Consider the following 11,390-nt stretch of genomic DNA (forward strand, 5'->3'; position numbering starts at 1 on the left):
GTTTTACATCTTTCTATCAAGTTGCTTAGGGTTGAGGGACAACTTTTATATTCATTGCAGTACAATTCCTTTTTCAATTATAATTGAGTGTTCCTTTATTGTTATATTGGAAATTTTTGTAGCTCTTTCATATTCCTTGGAACTGTAAATTGTGAAATACACATATAAAATAGTGAGGGCAATATAAGTAAAGTCTAGTTGAACAACTACATTTGTACATTTTACAAAGAGGTAAAATATATATACAATTGCTACTATACACAGAAAGAGGGTGATGCTGGCAGTATTCACTTAGTTTCTGGTCCAAAAAGCTGCAAGACATGTATGTATGTGCAGCAGCACTGAGAAGAGTAGTAGATAGAGCAATGCCTCTTTAACTTACAATAAGGGGGTTAAATACAAGAGGTAGGGGGAATCAATAAGCTCTAAGGTAGAGGCATATGTGACTGTACGACTGGCTAAATGGTGAAAAGTTGGTAACTGGTTGGAGTGACCTGGGTCAAATTATTTGCTTGACTAAATGGGTGAGGGAGTAAGTGACGAACAGGATGTGGTAAGGAGTTCCAAACAATTTTTTAGAAATTCCTGAATGAAGGAATGGGAATAGATAACTATAGAGGAAAAAGAATGATGTTTTATTAGAACAGAGGTAGCATTAGGGATGGTATCTGGAGTTAGGTGACGTTATGTGTGGGGAGCTAAGCTAAGAGAACTTTGAATATAAATCATAGAGAACTTTGCAAGGAAGAAATAAAACCTTAAACTGTGTTCTTTGTGTAATGGGCAACCTGTATATGGACTGACTAAGAGGAATTATATTAGAGAGATAAGAGGAGACATGAACAAGTTGTGCAGCAGAGTAGTGGATTGACAAAACTGGAACCAGATGGTTCCCTGGTACCCCCTAAGTGGGGTGTTAGAGTAGTTAAGTTGGCATATGATAATGGCACAAAAGGTTTGTAATAAAAGTTGTAATAAAAAAAGAGTAATTGGTGTGTTATTGTTTTATCTGAAAAGGAGGTTGAATTTTCTGGTGAAATGAGGACAATTTAGTTTTTTGTCCATTTTTGGTTTAAACTGAAGAGAGAACTTGGAGGAGGATAAGACATTAAGGCACATAGGAACATAATAACCCAATATAGTCAGATCAGTATCAAAGTGATAGATTTGGGTGTCATCAACATATAGGGAACACAGTGAGCTGACTATGGTTACAGTCTATGGAGATCATAGGTGTAGCTGAAAAAGAGAGGATCTTTAACAAGAGCTTTTTGGTACATTAGCAGATATCACAAGAAAGAGGTGGTGTTGAAGTATATGACACTGAACATCTTACCAGTTAGGAGAGCCAGAAAATGAGACCCATGAATGGGATGCCCAGAGAGAAAAGGAAAAGTGAAAGGATGGTCCACTGTGCCATAAGCTAAGAAGGGGGTCAAAAAAAATGAGTAATAATATTTGGATTTAGTGGTTACTAGGTGGTAGGACACTTTGGAGTGATATGGGTCAAAACTCAGAATGGTGGTGGATAATGGGGAGTTATTGGAGAGGTGTTGTATGTAGTCTGACTAAACATGTCATATGAGTAATCATGAACTATGATGTACATCCTATGTTAAAGCAAAACCTGTATTACATTTAAAATAAAGTACCAAATAGCTCTTTCTGTTTTTTTGGGTGTAGACACAAGAAGTAAGAGAAAATTTGAACAAAATCCCTTAAAGTCCCCTCATAGACATTTTTTTAAATTTTTCATTTTTAGGTGCACATTCCTAATTTAGATGATTTAAACCAAAAATAAATTTGACTTTAGGCTTTTTTGTTTATTTATTTATTTATTAATTAATTTATTTATTTATATAAAAAAAAAGCTGTGGAAATTATCTACAGTGGAAAGCAGCCACAGGGTGGCAGAAAAACATGTCACCTGTCACCATGCCGTAGAGAAGGACTCTTTCGTGTGGAACTAGCAGTCTCTTTGCAGACATCTGAAACATCCAATGCTCAAACCGAATGAGCTGACTAAAGTTGTTGTTGAAGAAGTTGTTATTACCCTAAATATTTTTTTGCGTATGCAAATGAATATTGATTAAGGCTATGTACACACGTCAGATGATTCTTGTCCAATAATCGCCCCGGGGCTGACATCAGATGAAAAGCTGGTGTGTGTACAGCGCTCGTTGTTCGTCCACCAGGACGGATCCATGAAGGATCGCAATGAAAGTGAAGGGGAGAGAGCGCAGAGGGGTGCTGATCCGTTGATCTACCCTCTCCGTAGAGCAGAACGGCGCTGTATGTACAACACTCGTTGGTGCATCGTTCAGTCTTTTGTCGTTGGAAAGTATCGTAAAAGGTCCTTTTCAATGGCAATTATTGCATGTGTTTGGGCAGCCTAAGTTCTTTCTGATGTACTGAGAGCCATTGTGTCATTTATAGCCTAAAGCAGTGTTTCTTGACCTTTTAAACATGATGAACCCCTTAAAAGAATTTGTCATCAAGGAACCCCTGCTATAAGTACTATATCCACATTATGCAATAAATTACTATGATGATCATTAGGAAGAATGTCTCTTACAGTGCTGACCATTGGGAAGAATATCACCCTTACAGATAGCCAAAAATATCATTGGTGTCACTTATACTGACATGGGAGGCACAAATTGCTCAAGGAACCCCTTGCAACTTCTGACGGAATCCTGATTGAGAAACACAAGCCTAGACCTATGCCCGTGTATTTCTGCGCTCTCACATCATGCAGGGAGTCTACTATTCTGAATCAGTATGGTTGCCTCCTTTTCTTGCCATATCCCACATCAAGACAGTCACCCTGTTTTTTTACAGTTATCACCCTGCATGATGCATGAATCTCCTTTAATTCAGTAGAGATTTAATCTAGCCCTTGTCTCTATTTGTTCTTTGTATTTTGCAAGCTGACTTGATGACTTATTAAAGATTTACAAGATTTGTATATGAACTCGGCGTATTGCTACGCCAAGTCAAGGCTCCTCTTCAGGACTGAAAATGCTTACTAAGCTTCTTGCAATGTGCAACAAAAGCTGCAGCAAGTCAGATAGAACTGGCTTGTGTCCTGGCTTGAGAATGTTCAGCATCATCTAGACCTTTTTCCCCTAAGATTACTGTAACAAGTCCACCCTGTCAAACCTGTCCCGCACTGTAATTAAATATGTCCCGAAAGAAAATACCAAATGTCTGCTAGAGCTGGCCCGCCGGTAGACAGTGCATGCACCGCTAATACTACAAATCCCAGAATGCTCTGCTGGCGCGTCAATCAGGACCCACAAGTGCCCCCTCCTCTGTTGACATTCATTAGTGACCTTCCTCAATTGTAGATATTTTCTCAATAAATATCAAGGTTGGCCCACGACTTTGTCCAAATGTTTAATTTTGGCCACTGTGTATTTGAATTTGACACCCCTGATGTAGGCTTTACTTAGGAAGGTTGACATCCACCCATTAGGGCATTTTGATATTTGCATGAGTCCTTTCAGGATCTGGCTTTTTGTTTGCATCAGGACTAAATGAAAGGAATACTGAAACTGCAATGTTTGTACAGTACTCTGTTATGTCCTTCCACCAGCCTGGATTGCAAAAACAATCACAGTGCAGTCTAGAATAAGATATGAAATAAAGATGAAAGTTGTGCAGTGTAAACATTGTTGGTAGCTAAATTGTATAGTATGATGTAAAATTACCGTTCACTGAAGTTATCTCAATTTGTTGACGCCATGCTATATCCTTCTTCACATTATTTCCCTATGGAAAGCCCTGCAATAAGGAAATTCTCCTCCTCCATCCTATACATATCTCTATTGACAAGTGAATGGTTATTTGTAGCACAGAGCCACAGAGAGACGCCATTAGTTTGGCACCCCACAGCCAAGACGGTTGTACGTGGGATCGTGGGCAAATATGAAGTGGGCGGCCCAAATACACAGCATTCAGGCTTCCTTCACCTCCTGCCCATTTGGTCAGTTCGGGCCCTGGTCAAGGTTTGGGCTATTGAAAAAGAACCTAGTTTGGCCATCCTAAAAACAAAAAGCTCAATATTAGATATTATTATGTATATTTCATATAATATGAATGGCCTACCGATGACAAAAGAATGTATTCAGAGGATACCCTGTCCCTATCTGCTGCACCATAGAAAGAAGCAAATGCTTTAATTTTAAAGACTTGATTGGTATAACTTTCACTCCATAGTTCATATTTTGCTACATCACAGGTCAGATTAGACCCCTAAACAGGTTTTTATGTGTTGCCTTGGTAACAGCCTACTACCAGTGAGGCTCACAAGGGACCACTAGGCCCAAAGTAAACAATAAATATAGGCATAAAATAGCCAGAGGACAGGTTTTAGGTATCAAATTTAACCACCCCATGTAAAGAAATTTTTGGAATCTACCTGAAAATGTACCTCAAACCTAAGTTAAAATGTAATAATGGCTTTCTAGATTTGGATAGGTGTAGCATGAACAAAAACCCTGTCAGTTTATATATTGCTATATGTGTCTTATTAAGGAGCTTTCTATTTATTTCCTGTCTATTTCCTGTCTGTGAACTCTTTTGTAAGAGTTCCCTTTTTTCCTTGTTCTGATAACAATTTTAACATTTTGATTTTCCCACATTGCTACATCACAGATTAGATCAGGCCCTACACAGGTTTCTTTGTGTTGCCATGGTAACAGCCCAATACCAGGAAGGCTCACAAGAAACCACTAGGCCCACTAATACCAATAGTAAACAATGCATATAGATATTGCTGTAATGCCCCCATCCACCCTAAAAATGTTATTTGGATCATATTAGGAACATTATTTCACTTTTTTCCTGTCTGGGTTTCTGTGTTGCCATGGTAACAGTCTATTACCAGGGAGGTTCACAAGAGACCACTGGGCCCAAAGTAAACAATCAATATAGACATTGTTGTAATGCACCGATCCATATCCCCTCCCCCCCCAAAAAAGTCACAGCACATGTTTTAAGAAGCAGATTTAACCATCCCACATGTAAAGAATTGTTTGGAATCCACTTAAAAATTACTTCAAACTAATTTTAAAACATATTTATGGCTTATTTTACTTTTTGATAATGTGTAGCACGAAGCCCCTGTCAATTACATGTTGCTGTCTTAGTCACATTGGGGAAATTTTTTTTCTTGTCTGGGAAACACAACATACAGTGATAGGAATTCTCTACAAATTCAGGAAGTTACCTTTGTAAAACATGTGTTCCCTTTGTAAGAGTTTCCCTTATTCTTTGTTTTGATAACAATTTTAACATTTTGATTTTTCCAACTTTGCTACCTCACAGGTCAGATCAGGCCCTGCACAGGTTTCTATGTATTGCCATGGAAACAGCCTACTACACAAGAGACCACTAGGCCCAAAGTAAACAATAAATGTTTTGTATTGTACATATTACTGTAATGCTGTACTGCACCGATCTACCCCCAAAAAAGTCACAGCACAGAATTTAAGATGATTTTACCACCCCACATGTAAAGAACATTTTGGAATCTACCTGAAAAATGACTTCAATCTCATTTAAAGTATATTTATGGCTTTTTTAGAAGTTTTGGCTAAGGTGTGGCATGAGGAAAACCCCTGACAGTTTACATGTTGCTATCTGGATCCTATTAGGAACATTTTAATTTATTTGGAAATCTGGGAAACACAACAGAAAGTAAGAGGAAATCTTTACAAATCCAAGGAGTAACCCTCCTAAAATATGCATTCTTTTTTAAGAATTACCCCTACTTCTCGTTCTGATGACAATTGTACAATTTTGTTTCTCAATTTCAGTGGTCACTAGGACAAATACAAAAAATGAATCTATCTAGTGGGGACACAAACAGCAATAAAACTTGACAACTTGATATAACTGCTCCACAAGACTGAAAAACATGTTTTGGCTATACATACAGTACACTTTAAAAATGTGAATTGTATGAAAAAGGTTTTCTGCCCCTGGCGGGTTCCTGCTGCATTTCCAGGCCATAGGCAGGTGCAGTCCCATTTGGTATTTCTATTCCCTGGTACACTCTGTAAACAGAAAAGGGCCTGCATTTTATAACCCTGTGGGGTAATCAATGATAGAACCCCAATAACAAAGGCCAAAAGAGGCATAAAAACATGTCAGAGGGCACGGCATGGGTCCGGTGGTGATTTGCCTGGCCTGTATGTACAAAAAACTATAAAGTTCATTATTTAGCAAGAAAAGTCCTGGAAGACAATTAGCTCTTTCATTTCCCACACTTTCATAATAACCAATTATGACTGTAATTATGCAAAAATATAACGTTTTATTCTTAAATTACATTTATGTAGTCTTTCAAAATACTTTTACATGGCCTAATAGCAGGGGAACTTTTTCCACTGTCTCTTTTTTCCAATAAATTAAAGTGGAAAAGTCCCACACTGGCTATTAGAATTTCTGACTTTATGGAGTTGATTTTTATGTGAACAGCCTGGATTTCCTGAAATACAGGCTGTTCACATAGCAAAGTGATGTATCTCCTTGCAAGAAATATTTTAGTTTTTTACATTTCTTTGCATGTGATTGGGTATGCTTTGTAAAGTGAACCAAATTCACCAAATCACCAAATTCAGTAAACTATGTGAATTATCCCTTAAAAAAAGGAATCCATGTGAGGTTCTAACTGGGAAAACCAACAAATGAGAGTATCCTATTGATATTTTTATTGGAGCATGACAGAATAAACCCAGATTTCGACTGCTGTGCCGATTCTTTCTTTATCAAGCCTCTGTCATTGAGTCTTAAAAAGGAATAATTCGTTTTGGTAAATGAGCAGCCTAAATTGCTTTAGTAAACATCCAAAAGACTTGTATGTAGAAGAAAGAACTGTTTGTCACATAGCCATTGTGATTACAAAATAGGCATTTATTAGAAAAAAGAGTTACCAAATGAATACAGGCTGTTCACCTTACAATGTATATTTCACTTAGCCTAGTAAATGAGATGAAGCTCTGCTGACTTAACCCACCCAACCATGTGCAAGGAAAAATGCTATAATTGAGTATTCTTTTTAATGTGAATTTTGAACCAATTCATTCAATTAAGTGATATATTTCTTCCAGAATGATAATTCACTTCGCTAAGTGTACAGCCTAAACGCCATTAGTAATCAATTCTTATAAGTCCTTAAAAAAAAAAAACGAACACAAGCTCATGGGCTGGTAATTTACAGAAACATAAGCTGTTCACATAACACGAATTATCTTCTTACAAGAGATATTTTACTTAGTGAATGAGATGAAGCTTTGCTGACTTAAACTAACCAATCATTTGCAAAGAAAAAAAATATTTTTTTAAGATTTCCTTGCATGTGATTGGGTTTTCTTTTCACAGTGAATTTTCACCACATTCACTAAGATAAGTAAATTATGATATGCAATGTTATTATGCCCCTTAGTAGAATAAATTTCTTTAGTAAATCAACCCAAATATGTTTTCTCATAGTAAATGCCATGCAATGTAGACATAAGCTGAGCTGCTGGAAAAGCATACAATGAGCAATGCTTGACAACCAGACTAACGCTAATTTCCCTTTTTGCCACCCATTTAAATCCCATTGAATGTTCCAACTGGGGAATAAATGAAAGTATTCCATTGATATTTTTATTGGAACATGGCAGAATAAACCCAGATTCCGACTGCTGTGCCCACAGGGGCGTTCTTTCTTCATTAGGCCTCTGTCATTGAGTACAGTGTAAATGAGACACAGATTTGCTATTCATATATAACTGGTGAGACTCTACAGTAAATCCGGTGTGCTTACTGCTGACAAAGCGAAGAGTATAAGATGCTTATGTTCCATTGAGTTAATTGAGATATAACATGTTCTACATCATCTCCTACCTCTCTGTGTATGGAAACTATTAGGACAATGTTCCGCATTTCCAGATCTCTAACTAAATCAGCCTGTTTATTATTGTAACCCTGGCATCTCTGTATCTATCTATATCAATCAGCAATTTATCATTCAAACTCTGATCTATCTATCTATCTATCTATCTATCTATCTATCTATCTATCTATATCTCTATAATTCTCATATCTACTCATCCCTTCATTGTTCTATGTATATATCATTAAATCCCTCTATCTATCCCATATCTATATATCTATACATTTTTATATCCCTCTACCTTATACAGTATCTGTCTATTACTCTATAAATCCATCCCTCCATCAATTTTTCTATAAATCTATCCCTCTATGTATCTCTTATCTATCTATCTTGCTTTCTATCTATCCCTTTTATCTTTCTATGTATATATACTTCTATCTATGTCATGACTATGGCTTGGCAGAGAAATGCATTCAGTAATTTCCTCCACCCTTCTTCACCTTTCTTTAACTTCATCCCTAACAATTCATAAACAACAACATATTGGTTAAATGGCCCGTAGGCCTTTTTTTACAACTTTAAATAACATTAACATTTTAACAATAACAAGCACAGATAATCATAAATACATAACATCAACCATAACCCCATTCAGCTTCACATTCTCTTAAATCTTTCTGGTTACTGGTCCTCAAAAGCCTTCCCCATTCACTAACCCTCATTTTGGATCTGCGCCACCATGATATATATGCTCCCGGCCGCAACCGCATCAAGCTTGGAAATGATATCACCAATATTCGCAGTCTTCTCCCACAACCATTCCAACCATAACTGTTTTCCACCAAAATCCAGAAAATCCACACTAAAGATGGATCTCCCACCCCCACTGATACCACTCCCAAAACCAACTTCACTTGAGGACATCACCGCATCAAATTCCTCCTTTTCTCTCACTGACCCCCCAAGCAACTGACCACCCCCTCCTCTCACCTTTTCTCTTATATCCTACTCACCCCACCCTAACCCTATGTCAATTTATCCCTCCCCATCCTAATTATTACTAATACACCTTCCCTCCAATCACATGACTCTTTTATGCCAACAACGTTCACCAAATCAAAATGCACATGCTTTTTGATGCTGTGTCATGCAAAAAGTGTTGGCCACTACTATAGAGTACGTTGGAGTGCCTTTCACAATAAATGGTACTGCAACGCACAACAATTTAATGTACCTTGGGTGTATCTTGTATTTTAATGTACCAATGCCAGTTTTAGGGTATGCAGTACTACAGCATGATAAACTGAATGGAGCCCTAATGTATCTTGCACCCCCTGCACCTAAAGATAAGGACAGGGACCCGGGATCGTATAATATGAATTATATTCTGCTCATTAATCCCGGTGACAAATTGCTTGTCTTCCTGGTTATCATACTTTTAATCTAAAATGTGCTGATTCTGTACTTTCCAACCTTTGAAATGAATTAAATTATAATCTTGACGTCTCTGATATTCAGCTCTTGTGTTCATTCCGATTTAATAGGGATTTTTCAACAAGTTCAATGAACTGAATCCAAAGCATCTGAATTAACCATTTCATTCCCCACACACTGAGCATAGATGGCATCGCAATGTAATTTTTTGGGTGACTATTGGGATGGGGTACACAAATACAGTACTCAAAAATTGCAAGCTATATAGAGGATCTGCTGTGCGAGACAATACATTCACTTGCATCAGTCGCAAGCTGTACTTACCTTCCTGTTTCCTTCCTGCTGGAAGTAAAATGAAGAAACCTGGTGTAAACGCAATGTCAGACAGTAACAGATTTCTCTCTTTGCCAGTTGATATTGCTGAGCCAAACACCAGGGCTTTGACTCCTACCCTTTTTTGCTTTTCTCTCCCAATGCAAATATATAGGGTTGTAGATATTTAAGGTAACATATGAGATTTTACAGGAAGGTGAATGGCATCCAGGTTTTGCCTGACCTGTTACTTAGGCAAAAAACAGGGTAACTTAAAAGTGTATGTAAACCTATGGAGACAATGCTGCCCCTCGGTAGATGCAGTACACTAAATAAAGGGGCATGTTATTCACATATCATCAGCACTGCTGGCTAAGGGAAATACCAGTCCACATTTTGTGCAAGAATAAAAGAAAAAAAATAATTAACCCTGAGCCTGTGTTAAAAACAGAGTTTGATCTTTTTTAACTAAAAGACCCCATCAGGGTCAGACATTCCCCATATAAAACCAGAACATATTTTGTATTTTTTTAAAGGAATCAATGGGCAAATATGGCAAGCAAACATACATTCCCTAAATTAAACACAAATGGGCCTGATTTATTAAAACTGTACAAGACTGGAGAAGATGGGCTATCATGGGAGAGGCTGGGTGATCCGCCAAACCTCAAATGGATCTAGTCCAGGATGAAAACATTTCCCCTATTATAGGTAGTCCCTGGGTTACATACGAGATAAGGACAGTAGGGTTGTTCTTAAGTTGAATTTGTATGTAATTTGGAACAGGCACATTAATAAATGCAATTAGGACAGATGTTTATTTCACATATTATTAGGTAGTGTGATGTCAGTTACTGTATAAAATCCTCAATGTGAGGTAATCACAAACAAAACAAAATGGAGACTAGACATTCATTAACTTCTGGAGCAAGCTGTGCTTTGATATGCAAAAAGAAACATCTGCAGAGTTTGTCTTGGTCATTAAAGAGTTACAAGAGGCTACAGAAAGAGCTCAGCCCCCTAAGATGGCTCAGGGGTTAGCACTCTGGCCTTTGCAGCGCTAGGTCCTAGGTTCAAGTCCCAGCCAGGACACTATCTGCATGGAGTTAACCTGTTTCTGTGTGGGTTTCCTCTGGGTACTCCGGTTTCCTCCCACATCCCAAAAACATGCAGTTAGGTTCATTGGCTCCCCCTAAATTGACCTAGACTACATTAATGACATATGACTATAGTAGGGACATTAGATTGTGAGCTCCTTTGAGGGACAGTTAGTGACACAACTATGGACTCTGTACAGCGCTGCGTAATATGAAACAACCAATAGGAACACTACGCGCTGAACACCACAAAGCAACACAAACAACCAATGGGAACACTGCCTACTGAACACCAACAGTCAATAGGAACACTGCCTACTGTACACCAAAAACCAATGGGAACACTGCGTGCTGAACACCACAAGTCGATGGGAACACTGCCTGCTGAACACCAACAGCCAATAGGAACACTGCATGCTGAACCCCACCACTCAATGGGAACACTGTCTACTGAACACCACAACCAATAGGAATACTGGCTGTAGGAAACTACCAGCCAATAGCCAGTAACCTAATGACCAGCCTTCCATTCAATGTTTACCTTGCTTACCATTCAATGTTTACCTCTTAAAGATTGTCTCAAATACACTGCAAGGTGGGCCTTGAACCTCTTCCCTATAGAAGAGGTATAGAAGAGATATGACATTGCAAAAAGA

Source organism: Pyxicephalus adspersus, chromosome 1 (assembly GCF_032062135.1).
Source record: "Pyxicephalus adspersus chromosome 1, UCB_Pads_2.0, whole genome shotgun sequence".
NCBI lineage: Eukaryota > Metazoa > Chordata > Amphibia > Anura > Pyxicephalidae > Pyxicephalus > Pyxicephalus adspersus.